Source organism: Fundulus heteroclitus, chromosome 18 (assembly GCF_011125445.2).
Source record: "Fundulus heteroclitus isolate FHET01 chromosome 18, MU-UCD_Fhet_4.1, whole genome shotgun sequence".
NCBI lineage: Eukaryota > Metazoa > Chordata > Actinopteri > Cyprinodontiformes > Fundulidae > Fundulus > Fundulus heteroclitus.
Genome location: NC_046378.1, coordinates 7,805,633 through 7,831,854, shown reverse-complemented (window position 1 = coordinate 7,831,854; position 26,222 = coordinate 7,805,633). Strand labels below are relative to the sequence as shown.

The 26,222-nt window shown below is 38.3% G+C and overlaps 1 long non-coding RNA gene across 1 annotated transcript; it reads left to right on the top strand.

Moving 5' to 3' along the window:
* The first annotated feature begins 23,637 nt into the window (after positions 1-23,637).
* On the top strand, positions 23,638-24,444 carry LOC118566743. Its single transcript, XR_004933265.1, has 3 exons — positions 23,638-23,689; positions 23,852-24,120; positions 24,400-24,444. It is a non-coding gene; the product is annotated as an uncharacterized LOC118566743 (long non-coding RNA).
* Positions 24,445-26,222: the final 1,778 nt, after the last annotated feature.

The window sequence follows — 26,222 nt, the reverse complement described above, 5'->3', positions numbered from 1 at the left end:
TTGCTAGGTTCCAAGGAAGCTCAGGGTTGGCTTCAGCTGGTATTGGGAACAACAGGTTGCCAGTCCTTCACAAGGGACATATTCTCTCAGCCTAAAATTAATGCAACTATAGTTCTGCAAGGCATGCCCAGTTCAAGCAGGCCACTAAATATAAGTTTCAGGGCCCCGAAGCAGCCCTGGCTCTGGGCTACACAGATGTTAAGCAGTCCTGGGTTTAAGTGAATTGAGTTGTGACGTGTGTCCAAGGCTCTCAGTAGCAATAAAGACCCAAGTCTCACCAAAGCCATTTACGTCTTAATATACAATTTACATCCTATTGGTGTTTTAAGACAGGAAGACGTATTGTATCTCCTTGTTGTTGTTTTTTTGTGAATGTTAAAAGATGTTGCCTGTTCTCTGTTAAATTAATCATAAGAGGAAACAAATTTTGATCATCAGAATCCTGTTTTTGTAAAGTTCTCACAACCTCTTGACCTATTTTGCATGTGTGTGTGTAAGTTACAAGTTTATGGTGTTTTGATATTGCTCAGTATGATACATTATGAAAAGAAATTCACATTAGCTGTGAAATTACTGGACATTTGAATTGATTTGACTAATTTCTCACTTTTTGAGACACTGGTTAGTGGTTAGAATTCTGCAAATTTAAAATAACAGTGTATCCCAAGGCTTGATAGCTAAAGAATACTGTAGGAATAAACGTCCAATCAGCAGCAACCCCTCAGCCTTTCACTTGACCTTTTTAGTTTAAGTAAGAAAACCAAAAAGGTCAAGGTATGCACTTCTTTTCTCTTCTAGGTATGGTTTGATGTGGCATAAATCATGATTTGATTGTCAAGCTTTTCATCAGATAATTACTGATCATGAAGGATCAATTATTTTTCTTAATCATGAAGTGTTTGTCGCATACTTTAGAGAGAGGTATGATGACATTCATTTATGGTAAAAACAATTAATCACAATATTAACAGTTTAGTTGGGTATTGTTTAGTATTGAATTACAGTTTAGTATTGAATTATTGGGATTAATCACGAATAATAAGAGTAAACATTTTCACAATTACACTAATATATTTTCTTGAATAATTAGGAAAAAGCTAAAGCAAATCCCAAACAAGCAACTGTCAAATCGAGTCAATTAGTGTCCAAACTGCTAGCTAGTTTAAGCAGTAAATGTGAGGTGTGGTACTGCTTTTACATGTCATCTTTTTCAGTCTGCACAATATCCCACCAATCCCAATGATGGTGGTGCTCTATTTAAGATGCAAACCTTCACCTGTAATCTCCATTTAATGTGCTGAACCTGCCTACTTGTGCTAGTTTCTGCTTGATTGTCTTCAGCCCATTCACCTTATTAAAAGCGAGACCGCATCAGGGTCATAAATAGTAGATGTTTTGAAGAGCTAAGGAACATCATCTGAGGAAAAAAGATTATTTCATATTAATCCAATGTCATGATGAAGGTTGTTACCAAAAGTTTTGCTGAGAATGTGAAATGAACGCATCTGTGTGCAAACATTCAGGGTTGAGGGTTGAGAAATTTGAGGGTTGGGGTCACGGCCATGTTCCATTTGTTTAGTCTTTGTATGTGTCTAGTGTGGAGGAGTAAGGTAACAAGCATTGTGACTCACAGACCAGGTGTCGATCTTTTCCTCTTCATGTTTGCTTTGCAATTTTATTTCTTTGAAAGCAAGATCAAAAAACATATACAGATATCTAAGGAAGGGTATCATTTTCATGCATATCTTTGCTTATGTCATCTCCCCCTTAGGGTTCTATTTATTGCTTATAATTATATTAACTTCTGTTTCCAAAACAGACAAAAATAAATGTTATGTGTGTGTGTGTGTGTGTGTGTGTGTGTGTGTGTGTGTGTGTGTGTGTGTGTGTGTGTGTGTGTGTGTGTGTGTGTGTGTGTCGGATAGGAGATTAAATATACCAGGGATAAAGTTAAGAGATTAATGTACAAAGTTACATTCAACACAATAACCTCAGGTCATTTGACGCACTATTACATTGATATTAAGATCAAGCATCCTCAGACACCTTTGTTGACAAAAATTGATTGGATATTGTATGCATGCAATTAAGATTTCATATTCTTCACAGACAGACAGACAGACAGACAGACAGACAGACAGACAGACAGACAGACAGACAGACAGACAGACAGACAGACAGACAGACAGATAGATAGATAGATAGATAGATAGATAGATAGATAGATAGATAGATAGATAGATAGATAGATAGATAGATAGATAGATAGTTGTTACTGCAGCTGGGAGTTCTCCCCAGCTCGTATCTTTGATATTCATGTATGTATTATGTTTTTAATACAAATCATGAACAATTTGGTTGTAATGAACAACAATCAGAGAACCCAACATCCAAACCAGACCTGGAGTTGTGCTTGAAAGTCTTATGAGGCTATTTGAATATAAAGGGTTTAATTAACAAATGATGACAGAGCAGTAGATGGCAGTATAACTGGCTGGATGGGGGCTTGACAGACCGACCAAGGTAAAGAATGACTCAAGACACATGAACCAGATGCTTACTGAGGCCAGCTGACAAAGTGATGACAGATGATTTAACCTGGTGAAAATGGCTAAACCAGGTAACTGACTGGTATCCCTATTAAAATAACTTGTTAAAAAGTGAACTTGTTTGCTGTTTCAAGTGTTGGATGAGAGTCTGACACTGTGCTTAATGTTGAAACTCCTCTGAGGCTGTGCACTGAGACTGACATTATGTGGAGGGAGGGAGATCAGGAGGAATGAGAGAGGTGGTGGTGGTGAGATGAGGCCTCAGGAGAAATTGAACCATTTGAGCTAATTGCTTCAGGAAAGGGTTAATTTCTCGATGCTTCATTTGAAGATGAAACCACCTACTGGCTGAGTGCATAATCACAGACAACAAAATAATGAAGTTTGCCTCTATGTTTAACCTTTAGGGCTCTTGGGAGTTATCATTTATAAGTAATATCCATTAATGTATCTTATGATTATCAAAAGTGCATATAGATTTTTTTAAATGTCCTGTGCTTATATTTTCTGAGAATATTCTGTGGCTAGCTCTGTATGTTTTTGTGTCACGTTAGTTAAATAGCATTGGCTTAAACAGACAGTTAAAGTGCTTGTACAACTTGAACAATCATTTGCAAAACAGGGAGTTTCATTCAGAAATAAGATTTTTTTTCCCCATTATTTCTCTGGCCTTTGAAAACACAAGTTTATTTTTTTTTATTTTTTTTATTTTTTTTTTTGCTTTTCTATTAAGAAAATTCAATAAAGAAATATGTGCATCTATATACAGTGAACAAAAGAAGAAAATCCAAAACAAAGTCATTCTTTTTACAAAAATATAAATATTTTTTATGCTTAAATATAAATAAAAATATGATAACATGCAGTCAACCAAAATCTATGACTGAATCTAGAGTCAAGGAAGGTAGCCAGCCAGGGATAGGCTGCTGATGGGCTCCAAAATCTGAAGCTTTCCCTATAGTTGCCTGATGAGGTGGTCTCCGACTTCAGCTGGTGCTGGCTTTGTCATCTCCTCCTGAAGGCTTTGCTCCAACATTTTATGAGGAGAACCACTTTGGAGGCAGAAACATTTTCCTCAGCTGACAGCTCAGCAGCAGCGGCATAAAATGGAGGCAGCAAAGAAAGGCACCATCCAACCATGTTGACGTAAATAAAGGGATGTTCTTCTGCAGTTAATAAAGGGTTGTCAGTCAGTGGGCCAGCTAATGCTCCTCACCTATCAAAGAAACTGTGAAAAATACAGTTCTTGAAAAGCAAATCTAATAAACATTCAGAATGTTAGATTTACCTCACATTATTAGGTGAAATCAAGTAAAAATATTCTCACATGGGTGAAAGCCTCCTCTACCTTGCTGGCTTCATCCTGTATCATCTCCTCACTTTCTTCAATCTCCAAGAACCACTTCGGCCGCCATCATTTACAGCTCCTCCCCTAAATGAAGCAAGCCTTGATACATGCCTTGTGGAAACCCCCCATTCCATTACTCGGCAAACGCTCTGAAACCCCAGCTCATCTCATACCATCCCTAAACAAGAGGCTTCCCCCAGGATGACAAATAAACAGACAGTATATATTGTCAAAACAGTCACATTAAGGCAGCAAGGTCTGTCTTAACATCAGCCCTTCTATCTGTACTGATGCTTATCTATTCAGGAGAAAAAGTAATTTGATGACTCTGCGAGTCAAAAATATTCAGTTTTTATTTGCACCTTCCAAATCTATTCTTTCAATAAACACAAATTAGTTGAAAAGTGGTAACAAGACAATAAAGTCAAAATTCCTGCTTTTCAATTTGTAGGGAGAAGTAAAAAGTTGTTTGCGAGCAACACAACCTTCAAACCTGAGTCAGTTCCAATTCTGTCTATAGGAATGGACCAAAATTCCAGCAAACCAATTTGAGTAAATTGTGGAAGGATAACCAAAATATTAACCAAAGTCTAAGTAATGAGAACTGAAAAAGTAATATTTCAATTCACTTGTTACTCTGACATTTTGCTGTCCAATTATATACAATGTTGGCAATCCTTACTAAATAAAACAAGAAAATTTCAGCATAATTTAATTTCACATGTATGATTAAATTTTAAAGATGCGATGGAGATGATGAGAATAAATCGGTCCTACAAGGAGCGAGGAAGCATTATGAAAGGCGAGTTAAATGTTTGTTTTTTTTCAGACTGATGATCTGACGAGTTTTATCCCGTCTCTCGCCCGTGATTGCTGGAATTGTCTCTGTGCGTCCCGCCCATGATCCGTAGCAGATAGAGAAATTAGGTTCCATGTTTATTATTTTTGTGAGTCCAGACAATGTTTATTTAAAGGCAGAAAAACATCATGTTGACCCTGAATCCCAAAACTGTTTCCTTTCCTAGGAAACTGGTTCTTCCTTTTTCCTAAATCTGAAATTGTGTTTGGTGGAACCTGAAGGTATTCACAGGTCTACCCCAAAAAAAAAAAAAAAATCAATCAGACAACTGCAGCTGATCCAGAATGGTGCTGCTCACGTTCTCATTAAAACAAGGAAGATAGAGCGCATTACCCCAGTTCTAAAGTCCTTATGCTGGCTCCCTGTAGCTCAGAGAATAGACTGTAAAATGCACTGCTCAGAAAAAGGGAACACTTAAACAACACAATGTAACTCCAAGTCAATCCCACTGTGAAATCAAACCGTGCCCTTAAGAAGCAACACTGATTGACAATCAGTTTCACCTGCTGTTGTTCAAATGGAATAGACAACAGGTGGAAACTAGAGGCAGTTAGTAAGACCCTCCCCCACACCCCCCTCCCCCGATAAAGGAGTGGTGACCACAGACCACTTCTCAGTTTCTGGCTTATGTTTTGGTCACTTTTGAATGCTGGTGGTGCTTTCACTCTAGTGGTAGCATGAGATGGAGTCTACAACCCACACTAGGGGCTCATGTAGTGCAGCTCATCCAGGATGGCACATCAATGCCAGCTGTGGCAAGGAGGTTTGCTGTGTCTATCAGCGTAGTGTCCAGAGCATGGAGGCGCTACCAGGAGTTCTGCTGTTTGGCAGTGGGTCAGTAATGGCGTGGTGCTCGTCAGATGTTGTCTGACTGCCATTAGGTACACAGATGAGATCCTCAGACCCATTCTGAGACCATATGCTGGTGCAGTTGGCCCTGGGTTTCTCCTCATGAGAGACAATGCTGGACCTCATGTCGCTGGAGTGTGTCAGCAGTTCCTGCAAGACGAAGGCATTGATGCTATTGACCGGCCCACCCGTTCCCCAGACCTGAATCCAATTGAGCAGATCTGGGACATCATGTCTCGCTCCATCCACCAACGCCACGTTGCACCACAGACTGTCCAGAAGTTGGTGGATGCGTTAGTCCTGGTCTGGGAGGAGATCCCTCAGGAGACCATCCACCACCTCATTAGGAGCATGCCCAGGAGTTGTAGGGAGGTCATACAGGCACGCGGAGGCCACACATGCTACTGAGCCTCATTTTGACTTGTTTTAAGGACATTACATCAAAGTTAGATCCAACTGTGGTGAGTTTTTCCACTTTAATTTTGAGTGTGGCTCCAAATTCAGACCTCCATGAGTCAATACATTTGATTGCCATTGATAATTGTTGTGATTTTATTGTCAGCACATTCAACTATGTAAAGAACAACGTATTTCATTCATTTAGATCTAGGATGTGTTATTTTAGTGTTCCATTTATTTTATGAGCAGTGTACTTATTTTAGTTTATAAATCACTTAACGACTTAGCACCAAAATACATTAAATACCTGTTGTTGTTGTATCAACCCTCCAGACCACTCAGAGCTTCTGGTTCTGGTTTACTCTGCATACCCAGAAGTAAACATGGATGTGGGATGTGGAGCATTTAGTTCCTATGCTCCACAAATCTGGTACAAAGAAACTAACCTGACTCTCACCACATGCATTTTGTTCCGTAGAGCTCCACACATCAATCTGGGATTGTTCCAATGGAGACGCATTTCAGAAGGAGGGGCCTTATCAAAAATCCTTGCATATGATTGGATTGTCATCTTTACTGACACGCTCCAAACCCATTCGGGAAAAGGACAAAAACATTGTTTACACTAACAAACACCTTCAAAGACATTCTTTTGTGTTCTTTTAAATAATTAATAATTGGCAGATTGGACAGCAGCATAGCATCAATGTTACCTCTTGTTACCTCGCTGTGAGCCGCCATTGTTGTCTGAATCCAAACAGTCCCTTCTCTGATATGTCACATGTACGAAAATCCTGTCCGGCGATTCTGATTACCACGTCCATTTTATGTGGTATTGAAATCCCTCCCAATGGCAGTGAGTCCAGGTGGATGTGTGGAGCCATATGGAGCTCTGCGGAATGAAATCCATCTGGCAAGAGTCAGGTTACCAGAAAATTGCAAGACAGCTGAAACACTGAATTCCTTCAAATCAAGACTGAAAACCCAACTATTTAGAGATGCTTTCAGCCTATGATAACAGGACCATTGACCAACATATTTGATGTGTATTGATATTTTCATCGGATGCAATTTAATGTATGTTACTGGTTTCCACCAGTCACTGTTTCGATGTATTTATGTTTTTGTTTTTTCATGATGTAAAGCACTTTTAACTGGCTTGACGCTGAAATGTGCTATACAAATAAACTTGACTTGACACACAACAGCAAACTAAAATTATAAAGAAAAAATCCTTCCAAAGGAGTGTTGCGTCCATTTTTCATTCTCATCTTATGTTTTTTGAGTAATTCATTATCATAATAAATCCTGCCTTTAAAAGCTTGATCACAAAGTATTGTTATGTGGTTCTGGTGTGTTATGAATTCAGATCCCTCTTAATTAACAAAATGATTGACTTCATACACCCAATCTATTTTTTTCTTGGTTTGCATGATTCCATAGGTGGTTCTAGACAGGAGCCAATGCCCCTGTAGAACTGGTCTTGACCCCTGCTATGGCCCTGTATGGAAGACATAATACTAAAACAAAATCCTTTGATTATATGCACTGGCACAAGAACTGTAACTGATTGGTCCCTCGGAACAACTTATTTTTTTGCCTTTACAGTTTTACTTTAATAATGATTTTCAAATGTATGTGTTGCACTTTTAGCTTCAGCCATATTGAGTTAGGATCACAGCTTTAATTTACTGAATCAGTGGTCTGAAACCTATGCACATATTCACAAGGATTCTCAAAGTCCTCCCAGAGAGCTCCTTCTTAGCAAGGAGTTTTAGCTTCAGAGCCATTCAGATGCTGCTCAGAGCGATTTTAAGTTAGGAAATGACAGACATTTGTGTCTTAGTGAGGTGATGTGGTTGATCCCGTTGCTAGGTGTGACGTTGTCTTTCAAGAGCTGTGATTGGTTGATATTACAAGAACAAATAAAAACACAAATGTGCTCCTAGTGATCAAAGAGAAATTAACAGATTAGACGGTATTAACAAATGTGTCATGAGTAGAATTAGCAAAATAGTCACAGCATCAAAATGTTTGAACACACCTTATTTACATTACCTTCATTACATTGATTTGCTTATTGGATTTATTTAATTTTTCTTGTTTGTATTCCAGGGCAGAATCATCGGCAGCTTTGCACATGGGTTATAACATTTGCAATATGAAAACAGAGCAGCTCCTCTCTGCTCTCTTTGCTCTGACTGCATGCAGCATAAGTAAGCAGTTTGTGCCTGTGAGACAGCACTGAGGGAATAGGAAACCTCACAGTTTTGAGACTAATGGTAGACAGATTGCTGCTTTCACGTGATGTTGCTAAATTACCAAAAACACAGATAAGACACTAGATTTGTTTATAGTCGCTTTTTTGAATAAAAGTTGCTAGAGGGCACTGAAAAGTCCTCAAATATAGCGAGAGAGTCGCTAATTTGGCAACACAGGACTGTCGTCTTCCTTCAATACCGAGAGCAGCGCAACGCATAGTAGCTACCTGTAGCTTCATAACCAAGCAGGTTTGCAATGAGACAGACAGGATCAGGAGGTGTTGGTTTTTCAAAACAAAAGTACATTTTAACATCTCACGATATTTAAACTCATTTTAAACTTTGATTATGATTATTAGATTAATAGAATAAGCTTAAAGTCCTCTCTACTCCTACCATTTGTCTCTTTAGGAGCTCTCTGAATGCCTAAGATAATTTAAGAATAACTTACCAAAGTAAAATTCAAAGAAAAACCTCTGGTTCTGTCCCCCCATGAGACGATTCTGGCCCCCCTGCAAAATTTGGTCCATCGCTGCATGATTCCAAAAATAGTTTCCAGTTTAGTTTAATTTAAGATTTGATTAAATATTTAATAGACGTATAATTGGCCTATTTGTTACCTTTTAATATTTACTGGAGGCATCATATTTACATATTTAATTTCTTCTGTGTGAAGTCTCATGTTCTGTCTATTGTTAAACAATATACTATTCATTTGTGGACCATACTGAAGACGTGACGGTTGAGATTAAACGTTTAGTATAAATGTTATAAAAATGTGAATCTTTATATAGTGTCAGGATTTGGGTTTTGTTTCAGCTGTTTGTTAATTTTGATTTATTAGTTAACTCTCCGGTTTTTAGAATCAGTTTAGATTTTGGGCTCTTTCTTGTTTGGTTTCTATTATAGCTTGTGTGTGTTGTGTTTAGTCTTAGGTTTAGGTTCTGTATTAGTTTTGGTTTATGGAATAGGTTAGATTTTATTGTAAGTTGATTTTATTTATGTTTCCAGTTCAGTTCTGTCTCTTCCCAGCAATCTGCCAGCTCACTCAATCTGTTTATCTGTCACTCCCCGAACACCAGTTACCAGCCAATCAGATCTGCTCACCTGTCAACCTCTAGTCACTAGCCAATCAGTTCAGTTCAGTTACCACCTTTCCTTTGATTATTTCCACCTGTCACTTGTAATTAGTCTTCACTCCTGTTTACCTGCTCACTCCCCTATATAGTCCTGTCACAAACCTCTGCAATTTGCCAGATCAATTCAAACCACATGGTGAGTCTTATCCAGCGTTTTATTTCTGATAGCCCTGTTGATACCGACCCGATTGCCTTTTTGACTCTGAGCCAGCCTGATCCCGAAACCTGATTTTCTTGCCCTGAATGATTGCTTACCTGTTTTTCTGACCTGGACCGGCCTTGGGATATTGTGAGTTTTGCCTTGTCTGTACTTCTGCCTTTTTGGATTGCCATTTTGTGTACCGGATTTTGGACTGCCTTTTTGACCATTGAGCCTTGCCTGTCCCTGATCATTAATAAATCCTGTTCTTTTGCTTAAAAACCTCTCTTGTCTGGCTGAATACTGGGTCCTCTGTCTCTGATTCTTGACATATAGTTTGTTATGATTCCCTTGTACTGATTAGTGCTCAAAGAACCCAATATTCCAGCCAGACACAGGGTTACGTTTAAAATTGAAGAGGTTGAGTTGTGGTACATGAGGCAGTCAAGCAGATCCAGATTTCATATGGTGTAGTTTAGCAGAATCAGATTCGATCCAAAACAGCCAATGTGTCCCCAGCAAAACACCACCTGAATCAAGCAGAGCACATAAGCACTATTAAAACAAATTATCAAGGGCAGGGTGAGAAAAGGTCCACTAAAACAGATAGCTGAGCGACAAAAACATTGGAGGGAAAACCACATGCAGACAGCAGGACAAAATGAGACAGTATGGCAGGGGAAGGTAGGCTGAGACAGGTATATATAGGCAGGTGAACAGGTGAGCAGAGTGAATCTAATCGGTGCAGCAGGTGGAGTTGATCAGGTGCAGAGTGCTGGCTAAGGAGTGGACAGGGCTGATTGGATGGTGACAGATGGCTGTTGACTGAGGGGGATGAAATCTCATTAGTCCAGAAAAGTCCAAATTAAAATAGACAAACTAAATAATGACTTGTCTGTATCTCAATTGAATTGCTTGCTGTCCCTGCCACATTACTTTATCCATGAGTTTAACTGTTTCTGATATTTTTTGTTTTTTCTCTCTGTTTTCTGTGCTGCTTCCTGAACGTCACCTTTGGATGTTAAAATACAGGTAAAACACAACTCATTACACAAGCGCCATGTTTCAAGGCATGAATGTTGTGAGGACTCTTCAATCTTCATTTGAGCTGTGATTATCTGTCTGGAATCCCGTTGACCTCTGCTGCAGTTTTATATGAACAGCAGTAAATAGAAATGGTAGTTCTATGTTGCTGTATGCAATCTGCCTTCTGCTTTGCTCAATTTTCCTTTTTTTAATGTCAATAGCAGTGTTGTCAAATGGCTATGTTTTGTAACTCACATATCTACAGGCTTTTGAGTATGGTTGTTTTTATGTTGTATGGCTATTTTATATGTTCTTTTTTACATTATGAGAAGCATTTGCCTTGTGAAGTTCTTGAATGTATATCAAACAGTTATAAACAGTGTGGAACACAGTTTCAATTAGCAGTAGAATTTAGAGGTAGTGTACAAGTACAGGAGAGTGGCTCAGTGAGTTCTTCTAATTCTGGAGTTTAGCTGTGTTGTGCAATTATACACTGTTTAAAGTTATTTAATGTTTATTAAATAACTCTCTGTCTGTTAAGTATTGTCTGGTGATAATCAGTTGTTAAACTGATATCAAGACAATGGTTGAAAGGGATGAATTTGAGCACTAGCGATCTTTTAAAAGCAAACTCTGCACACACATAGAATAAAGGAGTGACAACTTCTTTCAAGTTCAAGAATTTAATGACAGAAATAAAATGAATATCCAGAGAACATCACTATGTAATGCTGTTTATCTCAATTAACACTATATTTCGATTAACAAATCCTCTCTACTAGGCTATAGTGAAACTTAACTAAACTACTAAGCAAAATAAAGATAAAAAGAAACTAAGCTAAGGAATTATTTACATGCAAAAACAGAGCAAAAGACAAAACAAAATTGGTTGATCGTAATCAGAATAATTCAGTGAATCCCGTTCACTGCAGACCTGATTCAAAAACATGTGTACGGCTGTGTATAGGCACCAGCCCCCAAGCTAAATATGAATTAATGTTACAAACGGATCAACTTAGCATGTAGTGTTGTTAAAAAATGGGAATGTACTGTAGAGAGAAGAGGAAAGAATGAACAAAATGTGCATGGAGGAAAAACAAAGTAGATAAGAAGTGTAAGGGAAGCTGACATTATATAAATGTGTTAAATTTTATATTAGTAATGTGATGAGAGCAGCAATATGTCCTTCAAGAATATTTTATTTCATTTAAAAAATATTTATATATGACATTTCAATGAATGATGTATCTCAAAGAATTATATAAGCAAACAGAAACTGACTTTCTATTCCAATGAACACCCATCTACTGCTTGTTTAAATTCCAAAAGATTTGCACATTTTACAGAAAATGCAGTATGAAATGTCACTGTCATTGTAGCAGTATCACAAGGAATCAATGCCACACATTGAGAAGAAGTTTACGTTTTTTCATCTGTAAAGTGGCAATAATGTTACACTTTTTTGGCTGAATGTACAGCTATTTTTTTCTAAACTAGCTTAATAAAGAAAGACTTGGGGCCTGATTATCAAAGGGTTTGTATATATTAAAGCAGGTACAAACTAAATAGTGTGTACAAAACTAATCTTCAAACCAGGAGCAAAGCAATTTGTGTGTATATAATGAGCGGAACAGTAAGTACAAACGTTTTTTGCGCGTTTGCCTTCATGAAGATGCGGATCATATGCTAATGACCGGACCGCGAAAATTTATAAGAGGGGGTTATGCTGTAACCCTAACCTTAACTGTAAAGACTTACTATCCGCAAAGCGATTTCCCAAAGCTGAAACTGAGAGTTGGTGCAATTTTTGCCTATATATTTAGAACCTTTGAATGTCAGGTGAAATACGCACGCAAAAAATAAAAAAAGCCTGTGGTCCTTGTGGCCAGAAAGGAGGCACTAGTATAATGACAGAAGGAGAGAGGGTCTGTCTGCATGTGAACATATTTGGGCTGTCAGAATAACAACAGTAGAATAATGTGGGGAAAAGGACGGCTGCTTTGGAGAGATTAATGCGGACTCTGCGGGACCGTGGGTGGGGGTGAGTGGGTGGTTGGGGGACATGGTATTAATTTTCCTGTACTTAAACCAAGCGTGCATGTGTGAATGTAGGTTTATGAGGGGGCAATGAATGTGGTGTCTGACAGTAGCTGCCATACAGCGGTCGTTGTGCAACTTCAAGCCTAGTTCTCATTCATAAAACTGTGAAATTGCGCACAAATCTGGGTACATTTTAAATGATGTGAATCGAGACATGTGCTCATTCTAGAAATGCAGGCCCAAAGGTAAGCCATAACTCCCTCCCTCATTGTTCCAGTACAAGCTCTGCAACTTCCTTCCATCCATATCTGTACCAGCTTATTCGTGCTGCTTAGCAGGGATCTCCAGCCATTGAAGCACAGTTAATTTGTCCTAAACCATTTTGGGGCTTCCTTGGTTTGTAATATTTTGGCTAAAGCAGCTGTTGTGAGCAGTTGCTGGAGCTAAATCCATCTGTTTAGAGATTAATCTCGTTTAAGTCCGACAGAATGCCTCCTTCCTGGGCTCCGAGGGTCGGAGGTTCCAGACTGTATGATTGATAGGTAATCTTTTAAAAGGAACTTTTATTTTTTTCACTTTTGTTTGTACCACTGTGGGACACTTAAAAAGCACTATAAATAAAATTTGTAATTGTTATAATGGTATCCCATCCATCCATTTTGCATACCTGCTTTAACGTTGCAGGGACATGTCAATGGGGGAAAGGCCGTGGTGTAAACCCTGGACAGATCTATTTATGATATTATTTAAAAAGAGAGTTATTATCATTATTAGTAATGCAATTACAACTCGAGGGAGGTTTCAGTAAACAGGGCTGGAGAAGCTCTGCTCATTTGTTGCATTTGACATGACCACCGTCACTGATACACCAGCTGGTACAAGGCAAGGCAAATTTATTTGTATAGCACATTCCAGTACAAGGACAATGCTAAGTGCTTCACATGACTAAAACATAGGAAAAGAAAAAAAGCATGTTGGAATAAAATGTAGAAAAATTTTAACAAAATAAAGCATGGGAAATTGGAAACTAAAAGCAAATATTAATGATGTTACAAACAGTTGGACTAGAAACTTAAACTAATGATGTTTCAGTAAAACAGTTTAACTAGAACAGTCAAAGGCAACCTCAAACTAATGTGTTTTTAATCTTGATTTAAAAGAATTCAGGCTTTCAGCACTTTTTACAGTTTTCTGAAAGTTTGTTCCAGAAAAGTGGAGCATAGGAACTAGTTGCTGCTTCTCCATGTTTGGTTCTGGTTCTAGGTATGCAGAGAAGGCTGGAGCCAGAAGACCTGAGTGGTCTGGAGGGTTGATACACTGATAACAAGTCTGTGATGTATTTAGGCGCTAAGCCATTCAGGGATTTATAGACTAACAGAAGGATTTTAAAGTCTATTCTCTGAGATACAGGGAGACAGTGTAAGGACTTAAGAACTTGGGTGATGTGCTCTACTTTCTTAGTCTTAGTGAGGACGCGGGCAGCAGCGTTCTGGATCAGCTGCAGCTGTCTGATCCACTTTTTAGGCAGACCTGTGAAAACACCGTTGCAGTAATAAATTTGAAGAAAGATAAACGCATGGATTAGTTTTTCCAGATCCTGCTCAGACATTAGCCCTTTAATCCTGGAAATGTCCTTCAGGTGATAGAAAGCGACCTTGTAATTGTCATTAGATGTTTTAGGAGGTTCAGGTCTGAGTCCATCACTAGACTCAGATTACAGCTCAATGTTGAAGTAGAAGACTAAGCTTGGATAAAAGTTTCTGTGACATTGTCCTCAAAGATGTGTTTTCTTATGCTGTCCCTTTGGCTAACTGACACATTGGAAATGATCCTTTCAAAGGTAACAGAAAAGTGTTCAGATAGGGCAACATCAGTTACATTGACCTGGGAAATGTTTAGACCTTTAGTGATGATCAAGTCTAAAATATGTTCCTGTTTTTGCGTTGGCTGTTTGACATGTTGAGTTAAACCAAAGTTTCTAAGTGTGTCACACAGTTCTTTTGCACCTCTGTCTTCAATATTGTCAGTGTGAAAGTTTAAGTCTCCCACAATAATTAAACAGTCATAATCAACATTGAGATCATTAAAAACGTTAGATTAGAACATAGGAGGCCTGTAAACATTCAGAAGCATAGTTCGTATCGGGCCCTTTACCTGGAGAGCCAAATGTTCAAAAGAGCTGAATTTTCCCAAAAACACCTTTGTACACTTTAGTGAATCACACAAACAATGTTGCTACTCCTCCACCTTTTCTTTGCTATCTGCTTTCACAAAGAAATTTGTAGTTTGGAGGAGTCGACTCTATTAGACAAAAACAAGTTAAATATATAACATCAATATTATTGTCAGTAATGAAGTCATTGATTAAAAGTAATTTTCCAGACAGAGATCTAATGTTTAATAAAGCCAGTTTATATGACTTAGTGGTTAATTTTGTGTCTGTCAGGTTGCATCTGACAATTTGTGACTTTTAAGTATGATTGTTTATTCCTGTTTGTAATCCTTTTAGCTTTCTTATTTCTGCCACGTATCATCACATGTATATCACAGCTATCTACAAGAAAAGGCCCAAGTTGATGCTGGAGACTATCACGTCTGATAAGGTTGCTGCTAGGGCCCATTGTGTATCACAGAGAGGTCATATGAAAGTCCTGAGCACAGGCATGTTCCTTGATATATAGAGGAGGAGGATCGGGGGCTCTGAGGCCCTTCTAAGATGCTGCTTTAGTCACAGAGCTAGGGTTATCAGAGTGGCTATACACAGAGGATGTCAGCTGTAAGCCAATCTTAAAAACCTGTTTAATGTTGTTTGTGAAATCCAGATAGAGGACATATGGGCTTGGTGGAGAAGAGGGGAGGTGGGTGCAGTCTGGAAAGGTGTCCGTGAGGATGGAGGTTTTGGTTTCTCTGTGGGAGTTAAAGGGGAGTCCTCTTTTTTGTCCTGTTGAAATCTGGGGTGAATCATGCTATAATTCTGATGTAGTCTCTCTCTCTGTCATCTTTCTGGCCATCTATATTTTGGCGTGTTCGAGTAGAGTGATAGTAATATTTTCTTATTGAACTCAGACATGATAATCCTCTTTATATGACAGCAGCTCTCACACTGGCAGCAGTAGATGCAATTTACTCATTTAAATGGGGCGGACAAAATCTGATGTGTACTTCTTATCTACTTTGGACGCAATCTTTGAACATCATGTGCAAGACCCCTACTTATTGTTCGCACAGTTTTTTTTGTCTGTCGATGCAATTTAGCGGTCCTTATTTGGAATATTTGAAGATCAGACCCTGAATGTGAGATAGCTGTATAAATCAAGTGTGTATTTTAAAGTGCATAAAGGAAGTTTTCTCTGTTTACAGTAAACATTTTGTACATTTAAAAGTACCGTTTAGCCGAGCAACAGATGGAAGGGGAGCAGCATATGTCAGATACCTCTGGTCAGTCATGTGACCCTTGTGGAGTCACTGTAGTGTGACGTGCTGTTCTTATCGCCTCCATATTTTCAAGTTTGATGGGGCTTCATCATCCGGAACTCTTTTAGGTACTGTGTGAACTAAGCCCTCAGCCAAAACATGATATCCACCGCTTGAGAGGCCAGCTGTTGAGAGTGTGCATGTGGTAATAGCCAATATGGCCCTGGCCTTCAGATGTTCAAAAGTCTGGGTGAGCTACCAGCCTGTGACGAGTACACACTGACTGTAAGCTTGTCTGCTGCTCAGCCTTTTTTCTTGCCCTTTTCACACACAGTCACAGTGAGCTGTGCAACAGACTGTTCCACTTCACAGGCTCTCTGATCAACATATTCTCACTCCCAACTTGACACATACTGACACTTGATCACACGTCCAAAATGTTTTTTTTTTTTTGTTTTTGTTATTTTTTTACTTAATATAGAAAATACAAGTACACCACACACAAGACAGCTAGCCAAATATTTGTCATACTATATTAAGGTAAAACTTTAAACGTAAATTTAAAGGGAAGTTATAGGGAAATATAGGGAAACAAATAAGAGTTGTTGTTACCAAAAGGTTTGTAAATTTAATTGAGCTTGGAGGGTTAGTGAAAAAAAATAATTTAGGATTTGTGAACTACAAAAAAGTGAACAATTTCACAGGCAAGACACTTGACAAGACAAACAGATGATTTTCCTATCCCGTTTTATAGAATCTGAATTAGGGCTCAAATCCAACAAACTCATTCTACAATCAAATTTGTGTTTTGTGTTTTACTTTTAAATTATTTCTAAATTAAGATTGTTAAATTGAATATTGCAGCTAACACCGCTATAAATGTAAACACTAATGAACATTTTTTAAATCAGCTACAATGTTGCATATCTTTTACACTAGATGTTGGCAATGTGCCTCCAATATGATTCTTGTCATGCATTATAAGTATGCATCAACAGGAATTAGTAGTATACATAAATTAGAGTCTAAAAGGGTTTGATTTTCAGCATTTCCTTGGGGATTCAATGTCTTGCTGCATTATATGGCAGTGTCCGTTTCTACTTTTTTGTTTTGCTCACATTTTCTTCAAGTACCCTCTGATACCCAACATAAAACAACGGAAAAAAGCATCAAAAGAAAAGTGCTGCAAGCACAGAAAATAGAATGATGCCAACTCAAAACACACAAGAAACAAACAACAAAATATGCAACAGAAAGCATTGCAAAACAAAAACATAGCATCTACAAAAAAAAACAACAACTGGAAGTTAATAAAAAACACTGCAAACTTGGCTTTCAAAAACCATCAATTGCACCTGATGATTAGGGGCCCACCGAGTCAGGAGAGACCAGGCACTTAATAGAGATATTAACGTTATCCCCAGAGGAAAGAAAACCTTTCTCTTCATGTCTTTTTTTTTAAACACGTGACTCTAATCATTCACAATATCTCAGAACATCAACATATTTGCCTAATATTAGCATTAATGTAATGTTCTGTTTTGGGTTATTATTTGGTCAGTGTTATTTCCCTGCCTCTTGGGTTATTTGTGTTCTAGGTTCTTGAGTCCTGTTTAGCCGGTTCAATATTTTGTTATCTGTTTTCTGTATTAGTTCTGCGCTTTGTTTTCATTATTGTCCTTGGACTCTGTTTTTTTTCCCCCAGCTCCTGTCAGTTTTGTATTGCTTCCACTTTTGGTTAATTAGTTTCAATTCCGCTCACCTGTTTAGCCGTCTATTTAAGCCTCACTCCCTCCTCAGTTAGTTGTCGGGTCGTCACATTCACATCCCCATGCTCTGTTCCTCCTCGTCTGCACTCTGCCTCGGTAAGAGCTCTGTCTCCTTGAGTCTGTTTTTGATTAACCTGTTTCTGTTTATCCTGCCCAGTTTGTTCGCCTGTTCCCGTCAGTTGTTTTTGGATGTCTGCCTTTTTTAGGATCCTTTTTCTGTTCATCATTCCCTCAATAAATCCCGTTAAATGAATTTCTGTTTCGGATGAATATCGGGTTCAGCCCCACACCATTCATTACAATGAAAGTCCCCTTCCAATTTATAGAGCAGTTTTTTTTTACCTGCTGTTTTTTTTCGTACTTGCATCATTTTTGATTTTTGTAGTGTGGCGGGACCAGACAGTGCTATTGGCCTGACCGGATCTGGTTTGATGTTTGGGGTGTGATCAGTTCAGTGAGGTAAGTGTGGAACACACCATACAGACAGTGATGGTTCCACACAAAGGTGACTGGGAAGCCAGTGTGGTGTGCAGAGGATGGGGTTGATGTGGGTTTTCGCACCCTGATCAGGATCCTGGCAGTGATGTTCTCAATATAATGGAGCTTTTGGAAGAATCCCGATGTGGAATGCATCACAGTAGTCGAACCTAGAGGAGACAAAAGCATGGACGAGCTTTTTTGCAGCAGCGAGGGAGAGGGAAAGGGAGGTAGGGGCACAATTTTGAAATATTGTAGAGGTGAAACGAGGAGGACGTTTTGCAGATGGAGGTGACATGGTTCTCAAAAGAGAGGTGGAGGTCAAACGTAACCCCCAGGTTAGTAACAGAGGGGGAGATGGTGTGGCCAAAAACTTAAACAGAAGTGATAGGGAAAGAGTGTAATTGGTTAGAGGTTCCAGTTTGACTGACTTGTTCTTGAGCCATTTAGCTGCAAGATGTTTTGACTCATCAATGCCTTAATTTCCTCCAGGCAGGAGCTTAGATTGATCAGGTTGGCAGAAGGAGAACTTCTGGAGGCAGGGAGGGAGTAATCTGGATGTAGAGTTGACTGTTGTTGCATAGCAATGCAAATTAATTCAATGTTTGTTGACAACGCAGCCGAGGGGAAGTATGCAGATGATGAAAAGGGTAGGACCGAGTATGGAGCCCTAAGGGACCCCACAGATGACAGTGTGAGGACTGCATTTTGTATAAAACAAATCCACAAAACCACATTTAGCCTCATCCAATAACATAACACCTCCAAAAGATTGGAAACATCAGATGTAAACTGTGAATATACCTACATGTAAATGCGCACCAGTCTGTGCGCTGAGGTGCATGACATGCATGTGAATCATTTAATGAGCTTTTTCATTCTCATTGAATGAAAAAGATCAGCAGATCAATTCCTAACAAAACAGGTGTTACGCTTTCTAAGGAGGAGACAATCACTCAAGTCCATAAATAGCTGTACAAAGTTGCATGCAATTGTGGAACGGAGACAGTACGATGGCACGGCTGGAGGACATCGCTGATGGAAGACTGCAGAGGGAGTTTATGTTCAGAGACCATGCTAACCTGCTAGCACATGACGATGAGTGGCTGATTAACCGGTTCAGATTGCCCGAGGAATTATTTTTGAACTAGCACCAGTATTACTGCAAAAAAGGGACAGCTTGCCAGTGTCAAGCTGTCCCAATACATACAATTATCCTAAACCATTTGCAGCAAGGAGTCAATTTCCAAATAATCCTGCTCTACTCAGGATTCCACTATACTATCATAATGACTACAATTTCTCTCAATATAATAGTTGTGTCTGGAAGAGCAGACTCCGTGCGCGGTTGCTGACTTGTATTTTTCTACGTCTTTACGTCCTGACTTGTCGTAAAGATTTTAAATACTTCGCAAAGTGTGTCTAAGGATACACTTCCTCATTGAAGCATTGGAGGCACAATCACCATTGATTTGGTGTACATTACAATGATTAGCATTAAGGTTTTATCAAGGTCAATGCAGCAGCTACACATTGCTGTTTAATCTGATAAACATTGTAGAACTAAATGGGTACAAGCAGACCAATTTTATATTTTCTTTAATTAGTCGCTGAAGATGTTGTTGGTTTGCTGTAATTCATTACAAATATCCCCCGAGGAGTCTCTGTGAATGTCTGACAGCTCCACTGCCATGGTTACTTGGATGTGTGAAAGGTGATTTTTGGGTATTTTCACTGACTTGCATATATAATGGGACATTTCTCAAATGACGTCACATTTTTTTCCAGAGACAGCCCAGTTTCCCAGTTGGTCGGACAGGAACAGTGCAAATTAGAACGGCAACAACCGCAATACTAATCATTTTGGAAGATGGCAACATCCCAGGAGCTTCATTTCAACCTGCCTCACTTGAGAAACCACACAGAGAACAGCTTAAACACTGGTTGAAATGTTGAGGCCTCAAAGTAAGCAGAAGGAAAGCAATATTATTGGAAAGGTAGGAGAGACTCTCCTCTCTCACAACAGATCAAACCTGAGGAAGAAACTCGCTGAATCTGCACCATCATATATATATATATATATATATATATATATATATATATATATATATATATATATATATATATATATATTACTGTATTACAGTCCTATGTTTTAATCTATTATAGAGCTCATCCCACTTTAATCAGACACCCGGATCCCATCTCCTCTTCACACACACACACAAACACACACACCCCTCTGCAGAGACACACAAACAAGATCACTGTGAGAGACATCGACTTGCTCCATGAAAAGAAACAGAAGGCCAGCAAGGAGACCACCACATGCCGCTTCTAATCATCACAAACACATGTATTTAGCTAGTATTTATACACACCAGGACTTACTGCTCGTAAAATAGTTGTCATGGGGGAGGGGGTTGATCCCCTCTCTCTTGTTGTGCTGTGCAATAACCAGAAAAATATGTTCTGTTGGAAATAAAATAAAAAACAGCCCAAAAAAGTGACTTCATGTTAAAAAACAACCCCAAGAAACAGCAATTGCCGACTCACAAATCGGCAATCACACCTGTAAATTGGTGTTTTTAGAGAAAAACAAGCCCCAAGTCGGTTATAATGACCAGACTATATGCAACACTGAAGCTCACATGAACACCCCTCATGAATTGTATGAAGTTTTAAAGCTGCTGAGAAAAAGCCAAATGAAGGTATCCTACCTGGCCAGATGCTGCAGTCGCTGGTTTCAGGTCTGGAAGTTCAGTGTTGGCTCCTTACCACAGGGGAAATGTAGAGACCACATTTCGGTGTCTTTAGTCAGATTCCACAGTAAAGTCCTCTTGGTTACAATCCTGCAAAACCCAGAAGGTCAGCAATCCTGGGTTTTGGAAAATCAATTGGAAACAAAAACTCCCTTCATATGCTCACGGTCATCAGATCATGAGTCACTCCAGCAGACTTCAACGCAGCAGCGTTTTATTGTTACCGCTCTGCTTGTACGATCACAAGATGGCCACAACGAATGCGTCTAAAACTAGTAATTTGATGTAATTTAAGGAATTCCCTATTAGGACTAAGGACAGGGCGGCCCTATGTTCATGTGCTAGTATGTCCAATTCCATGCAAATTGCAATTTATTAAGGCACCACATGAGGTGACCTGTCTACACAAGGTGCCATACATGTAAAAGATTTTGTGCACTGCAACTTTCAGGACTTCACCCAACCACCAATGTTTATTATGAGAACAGCCCACTCTTTCGTACATGAGGCCCCATGTATTTGTCTGCATTCTTTTTCTCTAAATGTTTGCTCTGGCCTTAATGTTTCATATCTTCATGCTTCTCTGGATGCAGATATGATCCTTTATCTAATTTCTGATTTAGAAGGGCATAGCAGCAAGATAAGCGACTCCATTTTAACTTGCGAGAGTATAATTCAATCTATACACCAGTTTTAAAATTGTTTTTGGTATTTCAGGTAAAACCAAAACTATGACAAAATATTTATCTTAGTTAAAATCTTTGAGGTTAAGAACATTCGTAAAAACTATTTAAAACTCTAGTTTTAAATGGTTTTACAAAACAGAAATGAGCAGTGCCCGGCAATTTATTGTTAATAATAACTGAGTTTGCTGTATTTGTGCGTCGGTTTAAGAAATGTACAATGCTTTACATTACAGTGTTCAAACAAACTTGTATATGAGTTGAGTTGAATTTACATTTCGGTTTGAAAAACACAGGTTCACCCTGTGTCCATTCAGACACAGGGTAAGGGTAACATTTCTCAATCGTAAACAGATTATCACAAAGCAGTGTCTCTACTCAAGTTTAAATAAATCATTTTGAGAGCTGTTATGTTAAAGATATTGTCTTTTAGAAATGTATGAGTGAGTTTGGTAAATGTAATTTCCCTTCTTCGGGGGAATGAAACAGTAAATGTTGATAAACAGAAGTGTTTGTTGATTTGAAGTAAGCATGTTTTTAGTTTGTATAACGAGAAATTAGTTTTGTGAATGAAAAGCCATGTTCTGATACCACAAACAGGGACGGGGGGGGTCAAGGGAAAATGTTCTAAGTCAGATGTCATAATATGAAAAAATCTATACCTTGAATGAATGTTAATTTGTAAATGTTGACACTGAATAACAATTGCCATAGCTAGTTTATATAAATTATATAGATAGAACAAAAATATTTTTGTTTTGGCACTTTTTGTTTCTTAACAACAAAAAAGCACTGACTGTTTCATCTGTTTCAAATGGGACACTGACCACTACTTAACTAAAGAAACACACAAAAAAAGACCTGGGAGTTAAGTAAGAAAAAAGAGTTGTTTAAACAGAAATCACATATGTTGTGAACATTCTCATCAGTTTTGTTTGCATGTTTTAGGAATCCAACTGGTGTTCTCATCTATTCTCCTAATCTTACTATTGGCATGTCTTTGTGTCCTGTAAGAGACTAATTTTGGATCGAAAGAGCTAGAGAAATTCTCAAAAGTCTTTCTTAATTTGACTCTAACTCATATTCGAAGGACCTGAATACTCTCATTTAACATGGAGTCCCATCTTTAAAGTACTGAAACAAAAACAGCCTAAAATGTACTTTATGGAGGTCAGTACCCTGCGGCCCTCAGTTTAAATTGAGGCCACATCCTCAAACGATGCGAACTTTGCACCTCTGTAATGATAGAGTTTGTTCTCTTCAGCCAAAAGGATGATGAAGGGCCCCTTGGTGAGCATTCATTGGTCACATCCGGTCATGTTGTTCCTTGTTTTGCATTCAGTTCACTTAAATTTGACAGCTGTCCTCCTTTCCAGACAATTGTCTGTGAGAGCCAGAGGGAATTAACTTTGAGGTTTAACACAGTTATTGGATATGTGACACTGAATAAACATAATTAGAAGAAGTAAACAGGACAAATTAAGTGCAGAATAAAATCATGTGCAGTACCAGAGTTTTAAAACCAGAACACAGTCCACCACTTTGCTCAGCTTCTTTATTTTCTCTGTCCTTGGTCATGAGTGTACTAACGTATGGAGACAAATTTCTGCCAAAACGTTGCACACAAAAAAAGTTTTGCACACAAATAAAACTTGTTTTGCACACAAAAAGATTTGTTTCACACAAAAAAAATGTTTTGCAAACTGTTCGCCAACCTTGCACTCAAAATATCATTTATAAGTTTTCCTCGAGCACAAAACGGTCTCTGCTCGCACAAAACAGCCTCTGCTCGAGTACGAAACAATCCCACTACCGCTGCGGTAAATTTGTGCCAAAAGTCACGTGATGCATTGAGTTGTTGTTGTTGTTCAGACTTCCCGACAGCAGGGGGCGCACCCAAAAGAAACTGAAACGCGCCGGTTTGGCTAAAGAAGAAAAACGTGACATCACAGCTAACAGCATTAGCACCCCACAGGTAACTTTCAAAGCTTTCCCGGTGAAAAAGTAATAGCTCACTGATAGATCATGTAAGATTTCAGTTAAAGACCCTGTTTAGTTTTATCTCTGATCTAAAAATGCTGTGTAACGGACTTTTGAAAAATAACGTATTTAAACCATGATTTAACTCTCCTTTCAGAATTCAACGTGTTTGGAGAGACGTGTGGTGCGCAGGAACAAACATATACAACAATGTGCTGCACTCAGGAGAGGACAACAGTTTGCTTGAGCTGTCAAACATGTTGGATAACTTCTGTTGTCACTATTTATTTATCCCAAGACTACAACTAAGTTTTCACACCATCAGCAGTGGCTGAGATGACCATTCACTCAGAACTGAGAGTAATCTGACACTTATGGGAGATGGGAAGCATCCAGCATGCTGTGGTAGAACCAGAAATCACAGAGGTAAGATGGATTTTTTTTGTGCGTGCTATTATACAGTTTCTCACAATGCATATATTTCAAACCAGAAATTAATTTATCTGATCATTCCAATACAACAAAACATCGAAAACATCAGAGAGGTGGCATTGAAACTGTTTTCTTTGAAATGTGTTTATTATTAAAATAATTAATGGATTTTGGAGTCTTTTTTTCAATCCTTAGCTCCATGAATTAAATTATATTCAGTAAGTTGTAGCAACAGAATCATGGCCTCTTTTTTATTCTCCATCTTTCTTGCAGGGACTCTGCCTGCCTCATATTGACAGTGGACTGCTGGATGACCCACACTGTGGGGTCACTATTCCTGAAACTGGCAATGTGTTGAGCCCCGAACAACTGGTAGCACTGAGGGCAGCCATGGATGCACTGGGACATTCTGAATCACACGGTTTATATATATATATATATATATATATATATATATATATATATATATATATATATATATATATATATATATATGTATGTATGTTGCTACTGTCCAGTATGACCAACACTTTACGAGTTTAATCTTATTTTGGTTACCATTGTTGCAAAAGGTTTTCAAGTAATAAAATCTAGCCAGGAAAATGTAACTAAGTTAGTGTATTCACTGAATAAAAATGTAGAATTGCTAGGATTGTGATAGTAAATGTGTAAGGTACTGTATAAACCTTTTGAAAATGCTGAGGTTATTGAAAAAAAGGGGCACATGACCCCTTTTTTTTACTAAAACTGAGGATGCAAACATTGTGAGACAATTAAAGAGTCCTTTATTTTCCACATTGCATAATAAACATACCCTTTGATAAACTCTTCATTTCCAATTCTTACCAATATTAATCAAAGTGAATACACCTTTTTCACAAGGATTGCTTTTATTGTTGAAATTAAGACTGAAAGAACTCCATTAATTCTCCAGGTTTTTCCCAGTAAACAATCCATATATTAACAATAAAACGGGCTGTATTAAAAAAACTGGCTGATGAAATGGATGAAGCCAAAAACAGGACTATGAAAAACAATTTCTGCATGTAAGACTGTCAGGAAATTTAGAACAATCTCAAACCTGGCCTTTTTTTTCCTAACTTTTTTTTTTTTTAGCCTAAAGGGCTCCACTAAGAGCTATGAAGGACATGCTGCAACAGTTACTGATCAAAGTAGTTAATACTGGGAACTAAAACGGTTACATATTAAGTTATTTTTTAACAAGCCCAACTCCTCATGTGTTTAAAGATTCCATCAAATCCTGAATTGTTCAAGTTTTGGTAGTCTCGTGATGGAAGTCGACCTGGTAGACTACCAGAGTTTATGTAGGAGCCTTCCATCCAGCCCAGAACTTTGATGGCCTTCACCTCATCAGTGGGTGCTGGAAAACAGATATGTGTTATTGTTATGTAAAGGATAATACTGTTAAAGAAAAAAATAAATCACCACTTCGATGAAAACAAACTTTTCAAGAAAATATCTGCTCATGTGGCTAATTCCAGCTGTGGTTTTTGCCATGGCCAAACCAATTTTATTAAGTGCACAACACATATTTGCAATTGGGCACAGATGACCTCATTTTTACTTTGAAGAAATTAAGGAGTTAGAAAGGTAGTGAGATATGATCTAGATCTGCTGCTATATGCTTTACTTGTAACATTCATATTTATGTTAGAAAACGCAATTTTTAATTAATTTCCTTACCAATTTTCATATAATCAATATCCACTCGTTGCAATTATTTTAAATTCATTAAGAATTCGTTTTGCACATAAGCATACATGCATTGGTTTGACAGTTTTAGGATAAATTACCAAATCCAAACACCAATTTAGATTTACACCAATAAGAACAATAGACAGTCATTTGAAAACAACACAAAAACCACATGATAATCTGTTAACAATGCATTTATCTGGGTATCCACTCAGGTACTATTTATTTGACACAGCACAGTAAAAGCAGAAGCCAACCACAGTGGCTGCATTACAAAGCAAAAGTTGTTTTAGCATGGCGTTCAACCTAAGGCAAGCATTCATTTTATTTGCTCTAAAAAGTAACATGGTCCCTTACTGTAACACAGCAGTACCTTTAAC